At 41.4% G+C, this 15,253-nt stretch overlaps 1 long non-coding RNA gene across 7 annotated transcripts in view; it reads right to left on the minus strand.

Annotated features, from left to right (window-relative positions):
- LOC147753184 (uncharacterized) overlaps window positions 1–15,253 on the minus strand; it is an 84,378-nt gene that overhangs the window by 8,410 nt on the left and 60,715 nt on the right. For 2 of the 7 annotated variants that reach the window (XR_015311946.1, XR_015311945.1), the window contains exon 2: window positions 22–554. This is a non-coding gene — a long non-coding RNA (uncharacterized LOC147753184). Of the gene's footprint in view, window positions 1–21; window positions 555–1,242; window positions 1,776–1,816; window positions 1,906–1,960; window positions 2,573–3,646; window positions 4,374–13,566; window positions 14,074–15,253 lie in introns of those variants that run through there. The other 5 variants (XR_015311948.1, XR_015311947.1, XR_015311951.1 and 2 more) reach the window with 5 other exon arrangements.

Genomic DNA, 15,253 nt, shown 5'->3' on the forward strand with positions numbered 1-15,253 from the left:
TACATATAAACAGGGACTTACGTATGTTGTTGATACGAAGTCTGGGCGGTAGTGGGTCCTGCCATGCGGCATAGACGCCGGGACGAACCATATTTCCGAACATCAACGTCGTCGCTAAGGTCACGTTAATCAGACTGAAGAGCAGAGTCTGATTATTGAACGTTTGGACGTGGTGAGCCTTCATTGCGACAGTTGGCGTGATCTCAACGCTGGGAAGGTTACAAGTGATGGTGCAGGACTTATTGGTTTTTTGTCCTGTATATGTTCGCCTATAGAACAGATACCAAACCTTTCCCGGTTGTTCGAGGGATCCCAGCGCGAGTTTCAGGGGCCGCCGTAAAAGGCAAAACCACTCGATGGCGTCTCGCCCTCGGCCTTGAGTTGTGCTGATCGCCGATTTTTCCTCACGTTGATCGAACAACGCTAATACCTCCAGCGAAGCCGATGATTTCGATGATGTTGCTAGTGGAGCGTATCTTCAGCCCAGATGTTGAACGAGACGACAGCTCCATCCAAGTAACCCCGGCGGCAACGTCACTCGTGACCATAGTGTCCTGTTAAAATTAAATAATAAGCAGTTATTTTACTTGTATAGTCGTAAAAAATCGAATATTTTTTTGCTTTCTAATCTATATATATATATTCTTTTTTTCTTTTTTTGCTGGTTTCACTGTCACCTAAAAGACTAAACTTTTAGTGGCAAGATTGCACAGCTATGGAACGATCGCATTGTAATTAGTTTAATAGTTTACAAGTTATTGTATGGTTTATTGCTAAAAATCACGTTTTTTTTTTCAATTTTTTATTGATAATATTTCTATTACAAAGTCTTCGAATAGCGTGGAAAACAAGCTTTGAGCTGCGAGCTCTCGACAGTTGAAGCTGAGTTAATAAGCGGAAAGCTTGAGTTCACTTTTATGTTAACCCACTAGTGTATTTCTGTAACGTGAAAAAGCTAATCTACTTATAATTATTATCAAAATACGTACATAAAATAACAACAATGTAATAATAAATTACCTACTGAAATTATAATTATCGCAATTAGGCAACGATCACCCCTCATGTTAACGCATACTAGAAACATTGATAATTGCTCCAAAACGCTTGCTTTCGTTTTATTCCAGCAAAATATCGGGCAAGAATGCCCTTTGTGCCAAACGCCCAGTCTAATAATTCCCACATCGTATCCAGCGTGTCCCTAACGAGCACCGCTCGTCTGTTGGTAACGCTTAAGCTTACAATTTCGCGGGTCTCGTGAGCACGACAGGTCCCCCAACTTCAACACGCTGCTTTTTCTTTGTCCACTCGCTTTTATTCCGACAAATTACAAGACCCGCAGCTTGTAGTTCGTGCCTGCACGCTTACAAAGTTCGCTGAAGTAAGCCTGGTCCGCTAATGGGACACTTCCCGGCTTCCTGGTCTGTCTTGCACTACTTCTCTTCCGTATCGTCGAGCGGTCATGGGCGAAAAATCTAGTATTTTTTTTAGCTCACAAAGACCGTCGAATATTCGTTCGCACATATTATGATCCTCGCAGACGTGTGTCAGGGGCACGGATGTGCTAACCCGCTGCCGATTGCGCAGTGAGCCTGATGTTTAGGTTTAAAGCCTGCATGTATTCTTTTACATTATCACACCTAGTTCATCAGCGTTCTCTATGATTCTAACTTGCTACGGCTAAAGTTTTAAAAGAAGCTCGAAACACTGGTGTATATGTAAGCAAAATCGTGGACATGCTTCAAAAATTCATCTGCATTTGAACTAAAGTGTATTTTAAAGTAAACCATAAGAAAAAGCTCGTTTAGCTACGTACCTGACATACTATACAGTTCGGTATCAATTTAAGTATCTTATTGCGGTTTTGATCAAGACCTAGACTGAGTCTAGTATCCATTTCCCACTTTGCCCGCTATCAGCAACTTGTTATTTAGTAATGTGTTTTTTTCTCTTTACTTACTCTGCTCCGTCGAATGCATCAGCTGTATACGTAATCTTATCAGATCTGATTCAGGCTCACGCACCATTATGTCATCGTCGTCGGCAATATCAAAATCGTCACCATAACATTCAATAGCATTTAGCAAGATACAGCATTGTAACAGCAATCTGCTTACGGTAATAGCATCTTAAATATATTTCTTCGAAATGTTCTTCATTGCGCCACTACGACGGTTCGCATCAACGCAGTGGCGTTGAAACGGTGAACCGCGTTAGGTCCCTATATTACAGCGTATTCGGTCGTTTCGCTGGCGCGGTCGTATGCCGTAAGCTGACTTTGTTAGTCTTCATCGTTCGACGCTGTCCGTCTATATGGCTTCAAGCGTGGAGCTATGGACGGCTGTTCACAAGCAAATCGAATGGATGATTTAGTCAACATTCACTAGATAGACAGATTTCCACCGTTCCAGTACGGGAACTTTAGAGTTGTCTGGGCATCATATGATACAGATGCATATGTCTAAACGGGTTTGTTTGTGTATTTTGTTTGGCGGGCTCTTTCCAGCGGCGACGTTGGTGCATCAGCTTCGATTATGGGAATGGCGATAGTGACAAAAGTCGTTTCTGGTTTCTGGAAGTATGTGAAAGTTATTAGATATGAAGGAACTGCAAGAAATTAAAAGAGGCGGAAATTCACTCATAGTAATTGGCCGATTGACTTTGTCTCAAAGGTTAAAAGGTCCTAAAGGTAATGACGAATGCTCACATAAAAAACCTAAAGGAAGACCTTAAAAGGTAATACGTGTAAGGTGTGAAAAACTGGAAGCTTTTTAAAAGTTACTACATTTAAGAGTTTATCATCGTTAAACTTGCCTAGGTCGTATAATAAATTTAAACAAAAAAGTATCGAAAAGCTGAGCATTTCCTTTTAAAAACAGAAAAAAGATCAGATGTAATAACATTTGATCGTGGTAGAAAGTTTCCCTGCGATTAGAAATTTAGCGAAATTGTTTGGTTTTTCGGCAACAAAAGCTGGCATAACCTTTATGTCTAAAAAATTTGCCAAATACAAAAAAGAGAAAGAGGCCCTACTAATTGCCTATTTTCTGCAATTTAGCTACTCTCAAATGCAACTAGTACAAGCTATAATATTTAAAAAATTTGCCAAGCGGAAACAAAGATAAAGAAACCCTTCTCGAGTCTGGCCGCAATCTAGTTAAAAAAAAGTATGAGAGACGTTTATGTAAAGTAATATTACTACTTGTAGTCCATACGGCCGTATTCGGCAATATTATGTTTACCAAGCTAGCTAACCCCTATGACCCTAAGCCCGTATGGATTAGATAACATATTCTTCAAGGTCTAAACGCGCTATGGTAAACATAGTACAATCTTTTTAATTCTTCATAAGTATTAAATACATGTGGATTATGTTTCAAGAGCGATACCAATTAGCCAGCCATATATACGCCTATAAGATACGATGTTTGTGTAATGTTTTGAGCTTATTTGTGAGCTCTCATGTGTGATTCCCTTCAAGTGTTCAACATCTATAGCTAGCTAGCTAGCTAACCTTAGTGGACTTGTACACGTATCTCATCAAGATCATTTTTTCAGTTTGCATGGTGTTATTTGTCGGAAATAGTCATTGGATTCGAACAGCAAAAATAATAATAACAATAACTTAGACCCGTTTTTTCCTTACCCTTAATCTCATTGATTTAGTGTTGCGTTTTTCTCTTCGTTCTTCAACGACGATAATGCATGCCTTATCCTATTCAATCTTTGAGCATTGTAACAACACTATATATGTACGTCTAGTTGCCGCTAAAGGCACTGCTAATCTTGACACTGGACTTTCTCTGGGCGTTGAACCATTGCCGCTTGTGTTCCCCCATTCTTCCGAAGAACAAATCACTCCTGACGAGTGCCATCACTCGAAGTTCTGCTCGAGCACCCCGGCCAAAGCTTTATCAGTGCGTCTATGGAGAAGCCTCTACACCGCTATTTTATTCATTTGTTCATCGTATCTGTAGCCGTTGAAGTAGCAGAAATAACAGGGGCCGCCGCTATAGTGGTACAAGTAACTCGTCTTAGTTCTGTTTTGAAGCGGACGGCAGGGGCTGGCATCTGATTGGCATCATGACTATAATGGTACTGATAGCACAATGCTTGCTGACGAAACACCCAGTCTCCCTTTTACCTATTGTGTTATCATGTCAAACGTCAAATGCAGGTAATAAATTGCATTCAAAGCGACGCGACGGTGAACATAACATCATGTATATCTCATATGGGAGTATGTTCAGCCCTGTTTGTGCAAAGAGTCATCACTACGAGGAACGGTAAGACCAGTAGCGTCCAAATTTGTTCGATCTTTCAATTCTTGTCTCGGGATCCTTTCGTGTGCCTCGTAAATGACTATATCGTAATATCGTTGCTTGCCCTCCTTAATACCTCACCAGTTTACGTTTGTTTCGCCGTTGACAGCAAACGAGCCGTTTCACTATCACCCGACATAGGGAGTCGCCACGACAGGTAAAAGGAAATAGAAAAAAAAATAGCATAGGTTATGTGATGCTATTTCAGCCGGTCGCCATGTTTTAGGTAAAAATTGGAACAGAAAAAAAGCTACTTTATCCGAAAGGCAATCACAGTCATGGGACGGAAGGAACAAATGTGCATCGAAAAGTATGTGTTGTCGATGGTGTTGTTATAAAAGTGTGTTTTTCAAGGAAAACACTCTGAGCCATCTAAGTGTTAACCGTTGCCAGTAAGAACCGGAGAAACATTACAAAAATCTTCTGTCAAATGTATCAGTACTAATGTTAAAGCGGTAAATTTAATGAATGAGTTTAGTGGTCGGCTTCGTTCACATCAACGAAGAGCCACGATATACCATCATCGGTCAGCTCTTCCGAGGGTGTTTTGAATTTAGCATCAGTTCATGTATTATGCACCAAGTATATTGTACGATAAAATAGACCTTGGTATGAAGCGGTTCTGAAGATAATGGGCCACCATCGGCTGCCATATACCAAGCAAGTCTGACGCTATAAGGCCTGAGGCAATGTGATGGGAAGCGCTCTGGGAGCACTTTGGAATTAAGGAAATTAGTAGCACCTATATACTGAGTCTATGTATCGTATGTGGTAATAATGGGCCGAAAACAGCTCAGCTACCATAGGGGCCAGTCAAGGAACTTAAGCACAGGGAGCCGTTAATTCGTTGGTTATAAATATAATTTCCTCCAGGCATGTTAGGTCTATTATCTCGCCGTAAACAACCAACAGAAAAGCACTCGTTTTTTGGCAACTAGCAGAAAGCACAGATAAATTGCGTTCGTTTGCATGTATATATTGATTCCATGTAGCCTTAGAAGCGAAAGTCTGCTTCATTCTTACTGGGATGGTAAAAGGTTTCATTCAAGTGACGATAAATATTATGCTGAAGTCGAATCGTTTGGGGCGAAGCGAGTTTAAAACCATAACAATAATTTCGTCCATAAAAGATCGGCCTCTGAAATTCCATCTTACAATATCTGTTTACCCTTTCATACAGGAGCCATCAACATCGGGCGTAAATAACCATAACAGCAAGGACCATCCACATATCCTGCCGTAGACCGCTACGGGAAGGTCCTCCGCCTACATCTGCTATTTCTCGAAAGATTATACATATGTTCTATGCAATTGTTTTTTTTTTTTCGTTTATTCTTTATAGGCGCGTGTGTACAGGCTACTTAGACAGTTCACGAGGAGCCTCACCATGCACGCGTTCAAACGAGGCGCGCGTAGAGAAGAGCTAGGTACCTGACACGCGGTTACAGCCTATCCCGTTGCGCGGAGGAACGCGTAAAAAAAACAAGACGTTGAAATGCAGTAAATACCGATGAAAGACCCAAAAACGACATTGGGTGTCCAGCACGGACAGCTTAGCAACGGCGGGACCATGAACCAACAGCAACACTATTGAGGTTTACGACCGTCGGCAGCTATAACAGTATAAGCAGCATAGACTACAAGGGCGCAACGCTATACCAGACACCCTCAGCCAGCGTCCACATTTCGCTTAGCAGAGGCAGGTGCAGTAACCTTTTTTGGCTGCTTTTTTCCCCTCTAGCCTCTTGGTAAAGGTTGTTGTGGTAGAGAAAAACTAGGCCATAGCATGCCCTCAAAACAGCCCGCGTTTGCTTTTGCTTTTTGCAGTTAACGTTCAAGGACGACACGCAAGAAAAATGCAGCAGCGGTGCTGCTCGTCGATGGTGTTAAAAGCTCGTTACGACGCTTCAGGAGGCAGCTGCTACTGGGAAAAGAGCTAAAGGGAAATTGAGGCTCCATAGGACGCAAAAGAGCAAGGCAAAGTGACTACCACTTTTGGCGGAGCTCTCTTCAGAGTACGATCTGGACCCGATGTCTTCTAGAGCTCGAACGAACGCAAAATTTATCCTACGTTGTTGTCACGTGTAGTCTAATGAGAATCTAACAGCTCTTTGAGAAAACGACGCCATTTTTATAGGAAATTAGTAGCTTAGGCGGTCACTCTACGAAAAGTTTCAGCGCTAAAAGTCCGCGCTTCGCTAGCGATTGACTCTGGTGTCATAGCATTATATAAATGGCAGACGGAGTGGTAATGTAGGCTGAGGTGTGTGAATATATGAAAGACCTGATCTCTTACGTTTGCAGAAGAGAAGAAATGGGAGAAGAACAAGAATTTATGCCTTGTCTAAATCCTTAGATCCTAGAGCCTCCGAATACTTACATATATGGGTAGAAAAACGTCTAGGGAAGTCTTGCAAGCCTTTAGGTTGACAAGATTCATTGGACAAGTACAAAATTAACATTGTTCTATATATATGTATCAAACACACCCAAAAGCGTGCCAGCTGTACTAGAGATACTGAAAGAGCTTGCCAAGAGAAACTGAATTTTCTTCTTAGTTCGCTATGACTGACAACTGCGTTCTTGCTTACCACGAAATTCAATCTATTTTAGGATGCATGTACGCTTGGCAAATTGTACTGGCCTTTTAGCTTCTTTCTTCATTATCTCAGTATGAACACCACAATTATGCCAAAATTGCTTTCCTAACATGGACAAATATGGTGATCATATTTAAAATGAAAAAAATCGCCATTTCCTATCGACGTTGCAATATAATGAACGACTATTCCTGTCGTCTCGACTTTCCTGATTACGCCAAGTCGTCCTGCCACATCGTGATGATAACAGGGACAAAAACAATGCCTATGATCAGAGAGATCGGCTGTTGCTGCTCTCGTTGTCCAACAACGTAAAAACACTCGCTGCCTAATACAAAGGACCAACATTGCATAGGGCTCGTCGTTGCCCTCTTCATCTTGTTTTGTCCCTTTCTTGTTCCATCTTGATATCCACGCCTCGCCTGATGACTGTGCACAAGTCAGTCGAGGCAGACGGGCGACGTCGTGAACGATATCATCCAGACACCGACCCGGCGGCGGCTTAGACGGCCACAGCAGATAAAACCGGAAACCGAACCCACCGACAAAAGGATTCGCTGTGACGCCAGCTGGGGCACCACCATCGACGTAATCAGTGCACCAGCTCCGCCCATTTTAGTAGTTCGCTATTGCCCTTATACGCAGTCTATATATCTATCAGTGCCGTTGTTGCTGCCGCCCGAAAACATTATTTACGAACCACTTCCATCAGTTCTAATACGCAGTCATCATGGATACTGTCACGGCGGCAGCTCATACGACGGCAAAATCTAGAAAACGAGATGATCTTTTCCCTTGTCGCCACCCACAACGATAGCAGCTACGCTGACATTACTGCATAACGGCGAACGCGCTGCTGCGGGGATTAGTTACAAACTGGCTCCCTTTACGACGGATGACATTTTTACGATTTTAGCTGTTACTGTTGTTGCTTCTGTCAGCCCCATGTTGGTGGCAGGTCTATAAGTAGGATCCTCTCTTCTCGATCGTTGACCTCGCTAGAGGTACGAGGGCTATCGGCACTGGTGTAGCCGCTTTTTGCGGAGCTGGTATTACCAATTTTTTAAAAGATTCACAGAGAAATCGAGAATACGGCAGGCGGGATGGGAAAGGTAATGTACAATCGAAATGGTTCGGGAAAGCACGAGAGCAAAGGGACTATACGTGACATGAGACGCATTGTGCGTAAAATACGAAGCAGGAAGGCACGCAGCTTGCGGTGCGGCTTCTGTTTCTTTAGCACGTGCCCAATATATTTTATGGGCGTCTCCCATCTGACGATACTCACAGCGACAAACAAAGCAGAAGACTCAATATGGACTTACTGCAGTTCTGGTGCAGCTTGTCGAGAAACTTCGAATTTTACATTGAATCTAATATCGGAGGAAACGCACACACGTACGTGCATTGATACACACGTCTATCTAGTTTACTTCTATTCATGCCTTTGTCGGCTATATTATATGTACATTTGTTTGATATCTTTTTTTATTGTTTCTTTTGTCTTTTTTTCTGTTCGGAGATGGCATGGAAAATAGCAACAATGGGTTCGACTAGAGAGGCCGAGTAAGTCGTGCTTTGATAGAAATGAAGACTGGATAATGAAAGGGGAAGAGTGGACTCGAATGCAGCGGCATAACACAACGACAAGCGACTCACGATAAGGCGATACGATGCACCATTGATATTTTGAGGTACAGTTATTACCCCGTTGATGAGGAGGTAATTTGCACGGTTATCGATGTCACTCTGCTAATATACAAGGAACGAGCGTAAATCGAGGCAAGTCTGTCAGGAGCACAAATGCAGACATAGCTGTTCAAAAATCACGAACGATAGCAAAAAGCATACACGGCGACTACTCATTGATGCCATTCTGAACACTGAAGCTTCTTCGTTAGGGGAAAACCAAATCATGACGGTAAAACCAGTCAACATAGAGGCGGATCTAAATGCGACATCGTTTTGGTGCACGCCCATGTAAAGGACAACATCAATGATCGTAACCCCGCAAGCATATTACATAATTTGGGGAGCCGTCCATGTGCTGAGAACTAAAGAAACGATTACCCCGTTCAAGAACTTGTTTAAGCGGCCGACATGAAATACCACGTTGTTAGCATATCAATTATTAAGATGAGTTCTGACATCTGGTTTCAACAACATTAACACTAATGGTGAAGATGCCCGTGATAAAAAAAAAACACGTCTCCAGCTCTTTTAGATCACATTCAGTTCTTAGATAAAATTTAGTAACAATCAGTTGTTGGATTTTATCAAATTTATTAAGTTTGTAAAACGTAACATACTACATACACAATACGGGCGTATGCACGATACGAAAGAGTGCATGTGACAACAACCTGATATGGTATCGATTCTTATAGATCCTTTTTCGAAACGCAATATGCACTCAAAGCAGATTATCATTTTATCTAAATTAACAATATTAAAAAAAGCAGCGGTAAAAGTACTTTACAGCAAAGCAGGATGCGCTATAAGCCCATGCTTGACTAAACGACACTGTCGTCAAAGACAGGAAATTTTATACGACCACCAAAGAACAGTAACTTTCCTGTGATTCGGAGAGACGTGGGTAAACGCTGCAAAAAGAACCTTACACCTACCCTAATTAAGAAATAACTTTACACTTTATCGCCTGATGTGACTTTGTAATTGCTTAATATTTTAGGGATGTTTAATTCTGCACTGCCTCTCTATTTGAATAGCTCGTGGCTGTTAGAAAATTTTCATAACCTTTCAGGTCAATAGGTTGATAAGCGCTAAAAAATGCGTCACTCCTTCGTGGTCGGAGAAACTTATGGGATCAGGGTAACGTATGAGTCCATTATGAAACTTTGTTATCAGCCAGTATTCTACGCGGGTTCTATGCGCACAGACAGCCGTAAGTACATGGACGCAATCTAATCTGTGCTTGATGAACGTGTAATAGTTGAATTTTTCGGAGGTAGCAAAGATAATAAATCTCAATATTGTATAGCCAAGCTCTTTGTCCGCGGTCTCTCTTGCTCTTACGTGAAGGTCAAAGTATACCAGACATAAAAAATTAGCAACTGTTTTTTGAGTAACAAAAATAAATATCTTTATTGACGCATGAAATGTGTCCCTTGATCTATTTCAGACACAAAATTAGGCGTCCAAGTCATCGTATCCTTCGATGTAAAAATTCAGCCGAGCGTTCATAGAAGGACACAATTCGATAATCCATCTAAACTAATGTATTTAATAAATATGAAGTTAATGCACTTATACTACGATGCAGTTATGACGTCGATTAGAATTTCTTCTTATTTAATTTCTATGAAGCGAAGTAACTCGCCTACGAAGGCAGTCCATTAACGGCAAGCTAAGCTACAGATCAAACAACGTGACCATTAGAAATCAATTAGTTCTGTATTGTGGAAGCAGTAAGTTTTCACAATTCGTGTTAACTTATCGTTGAAGGTTGGCATAGCGTCCGTAAACTCTATTCCTCATTTACAACTGGATACTACTTCTAAACTACCAGATCTTCGCTATCAAAAGCTCGTTTTCATAATAATACTTTTTTTTTTTTTTTTTTTATGGATATCTGACACACACAATTCAAATTTCGATATTTTGGGTTTAGATATTGTGGTATCAGATTATTTGAAATATCGTTTTTATATTTCGTTTGCCGCTCAAATAATTTTACCAGACCACCTAAAAGATCCACAGACCTTCACGCGGGCTACTCGACCACTGGATAAATGGGTATATTTACATTGACAACATTTGTAACCTGTGTCGACAGATAACTCGGCTATTGAACTCGAAATCAATAAGCCTTGTCTAATCCACAATGCTATATCGTGAAAGCGACTAGAAACGATAACAAAACTTCGTATGCAGACAATGAGCGGTTGTGGTGATCTGCGCGGACGAGAAACGTAAGAAAGGGCGATCTGCAAATACGATTACGAGCGGAACACGGCTGAAGCGTTTATAATACTTTTAATCGTATCTTTAGGCAGACTCTTAATCAAGTGAGGCGAAACTGGCACGCTCGCACATATTATTGTTGTTTAAATTAGCTCGTCTTGCACAGACCGCCTCGACCCTAACAGGAAGGGCATATGTGCTTCAATCGGCTTGGATTAACTGTATGCCTCAATCAACTTGGCAATGTTCTATTGGTCTACGATGTCCTACTAGTGTTGGGGTTGAAAATACAAAAATCAATCATTTGGACTTCGGCCATTTTATAAAATTCGAATTAGTGGGAATTGCTACAGCTTGTCGGAACGTGAAAGCACGAAGTGTTTTTTTACTGGCCAACTGATTGTTTTCGAATTAGTGCCACATTCTGGAAATAAGTCGTTCTTTTGTCAATAGCCAATACACCTACCGCAGATAATAGCGTACATGACATATATTTTTATCGTGTAAGTAGTCACGCAGAACCTAAATTTAGAAAAACAAAAAACAAAACCACTTTAGGACCAATCGAATCTTCCACCTCGCCGAAATTAAAAGACAATTTCGTTATTACAGTCAGAAACCATAAGCAATTACTAACTTTCGGCTAACTTGATTAATCGAATGGGAAGAAATCAGTATATTTATAATAAACAATGTTTATTTTCGTCCTCGCTTTTTGATTTCGTATAAACAATAATAAGTACAACAGTGATGAAAAATTGTTTACAGCCCACGCAAAGATCTTCAAGGCATTGTTATTTCATCGCTATTGCTTAAAGCTTCAACCGACACAAATTATCAATGTGAACTTGCGCATAGTTTGACATCTTTTGCAATTACGAGCCACTTTCAGCAGTCATATAGGGGGCTGAACTCGACTGCCGACAAGAACGGCGAGATCGAACACCGTTTGCCTAATAACTCAATCTACTACAATTAGTGCTAAAGGTGTAGCGTCGTTTAAACGTACCAATCTATGCTTTCGAGGGAAGCAATGGTGACCAGTAAAGATATACGAAAGTATGACTGTTCTTCTCCGACCCATCACTATATCGTTCGCTGCCAGTGACTAAAAGATGCCATTAGATGGTAAATAAATTGCAGTCGTTGCGGATACGGCGAGCGGAGACGCTCTGCTTTGCGTTTCGGCATTTTATTCGATTCTTAAGTGGGAGTTAGAAGTGCGTCATTGCAAATATCATTGATGTCGTTAGCGTAGAAATTGCATTCGTTCGTTGGCAGTTCCGCTTCATATAATGATACTTCACTAAAAAAAAAATGTCTTCAGCGTTGGCTGAATGATTAGGGCTGGCTCAATTATTCACTGGTTTTCGGTTACGCCAGCGGCGTCAAGAAGGGCGGGTGTGTAAATGACGGATAAATAGCGGCTCGCAACAACGGTAGTAAACGCAATTGTTCGGATCTCGTTCTCTAGTCGATATTATTATTATTCGGGTAGCACACTTGCTCGTCGTAACTTCAATAGTCCGATTTAAAGTTCGAGTTGCTTGGCCTTTTTTTTGTTATTATATGACACAGTTTATATAGCTTCATGCGTAACGATTAACAATCAACTAACTTCAATGATCGATTTGAAAATAAACTTCTGTGTAAAATCGAGCGTATCGGCGCAAAGCGAGCATTTTCATATTATTTCTACTAAAAATATGTTTACTAACGGGCAAGGCAAGCGACGCTTCTCATATCTCTGCAGGAAGTAACCGATGCAGCAAGGATGTAGCGAAGCGAAACAATTGGCATGATAAGCTTATGAAGGTGTTCCGAAAGTCTATGGCGAACAAGACAGAAAATTAACCTTCACAGCAGGCAGTTCATTTGCAGACTCAGCCCCGTATACCCGGCTGAGGCAATCAATGTCTGCTATTGGAGAGAGCAAGATTCTGGATATATATATAAACACTGTTTGCCTTCGACCGTACAATGTTTTTTCCAGCACTACCAGTGTTACGTTTTTTTTTTTTCTTTAGACGTAGATTTATTCCGTATATACATAAATTACCCTATATGGATCCATGGATAGTCGTTAATTAGAGGTGACATATTCTTTACGATCGCTAGAAGCTAGAAAGTTTAATAGAGTGGCACAAAATCGCTTCAAGATATTCTATTCTTAGCTAGAACAGTTTTGGCTGTTAAAGACATCGCTATAAAACGTATCGTTATCGAATTCTTTTTTATGGCATCATGTATTGTACGTGGCGAAATGCGTCTACAAGTCATTTTTACTTCAGCAATGTTAATTGGTTACACACTTATGCTTTGCTACGACAAATGCAGAACCCCTCTGAGAAGAAGCGAGACATATTTATGTGTACGGCTCATTCATTTCAGGCTAGTGTAAGGTCGTCTGTGGAGATAATCAATAACACTTTCGTTAGATTTCTTTCGACTCAGGCGTACGATTTACTGTTTTTCTAAAGTACTTTCGGTAGGGACTTCACTAGCAGAGTAAGAGGAGTAGTGATAACGCAAAAACGATATATAGGTAAACTATCGGTTATGTTAACTTGTCTTGCAGGAGACGTTCGTCCTTGGCATGCCAATACTCAACAATAGCCCTCAGCTGAAAGCAGCTAGTTCGAAGGAGTAATTTCTCTTCGCGTATACGAAGACCGCTACAATCATTAGTAACACAACACGCTTTGCAACGGCGTACGTACACTTGATAAAAATTGAGGCGAATCATCATCGGACACCGCACATCGCAAACAAGTAAAAAAACACAATGATCTTTCGTTCTCGAGAACTCTCTTCTTTCTGTCGCCTCTTTCTCTCTGGAACGGCAAAAAGTGTCCGACGCCTTTCGATCATTCGATTGTCATTGTCGTGTTAAAAAGCCACTAACGATTCCTTTCACGAACACACAATCGTTCCATGAGGGCTGTCCATTGAGGTGCCGTGCCTACAAAAGAAAGCTGTTTGCCGATATTGCCAGTTGCATTGATTGTACGCAAAAAGGCATCGTTACTACGACCCAACTAGTGGTGTATCAGCTACTGATTCATTTGTAGTCCATAGGCGCACAACCAACAATGGAGTACGGTTGGATTACACTACGTAAACAGGTTAAACGCCAATGAAATTCTAGCGATTCGAGGAGCAGTAGCTTCGTAATTGGAGTCACTTTTTGAGACATGGCCAGGCAAGACAGACCGCAACTTAGCTCTGTCACGATTGGCTGACTCTGAGACTGCTATACCCCTCGAGGGCGGCAGGCGCAAGAATTTCTCTCTGTCAGTTTTACTTCTCTCACTACTTCTGCCCTAATGAGCTTGGCCATTATTAAACTGAGCAATATTAATCAAAGTGCATGCGTGAAGCGACACGAACGTCCTTAAAAGACAAGTCTTCGTGACTGTGTAGTGACTGATTCTGCGATGCAAACACTCTCGCGGATCGTTGATGTCCATGCGACCGGCGCTTTTCGTCGTTGCGATGGTGATATCTCTTCCCTAGTCTGGAGCACTGTGAACCGTACAAGCCACATGCGTTCCAATAATTCGGAACATCGTAAAAGATACAGCGGCACCAGAGTAGGTCTCATTACGACTTTTTAGCAAGGCTTGCCTGAAGTAGGCCTCAAATGATCCGTCAATCTTATTCTGTTTTGTCATTGTTTGTCACACTTGTTTTGGGCATCGTCTTCTTTTTTCAAGGAACAGCCTGTTATATAAAAAAAAAAGAAAGAAAGAAGAAGTGAACACGACTCACATGAAGAGATATCTATATGTGTGCCCTTTTAGTTCAATGTAAACATGATGTTATTGAGGTACATTGCACAGCTGGTGTTTAAAATAATTCTTCACTAGTTCAACGAATAGGGTCGATTTTCAGCCCCTCTCTATTTTTCCTATGCAATAGAAGATTGTTATAATCTATAAAACTAAATTGTACGGATTTTTTATGCAAGTGGACCGGCTGGCAAACAACAAATATGTGTACCCACGTGCCTGAAAATCTAGAGATCTAAAAAAAAAAAAAAAAAAAAAAGTAACTGTTTTGCTACTCGTTAGACCATCGTTGCCACCATTGACCGCCATTGGTATAGCCGACCTAAGTTCGTGTCGACTAGACCAAGTTAGGGCGTAAAGCAAACAATCAAGGAAAGAACGTACCTAGGTAGCCATCATGTGCCAACACTAGTCCTCGCAAGCAGAGAACCAGCAACCGCTAGCCCCCTAAGATCGTACCCACGGGAAAAAGGATGTAGCACGGCCTGTCTGCCCTGGACCCTGCACCAACGATTACCGCTAATTCGTTCGAGAAATTCCGCGCGGTCTTATCCGCTTTCTGTTTTCACACCGTGATCTAATCGCACTTTTTAAATACGAAAAGCAGACAATCTAT

This window comes from Varroa jacobsoni, unplaced genomic scaffold (assembly GCF_002532875.2).
Source record: "Varroa jacobsoni isolate VJ856 unplaced genomic scaffold, vjacob_1.0 scaffold_674, whole genome shotgun sequence".
Taxonomy (NCBI): Eukaryota; Metazoa; Arthropoda; class Arachnida; order Mesostigmata; family Varroidae; genus Varroa; species Varroa jacobsoni.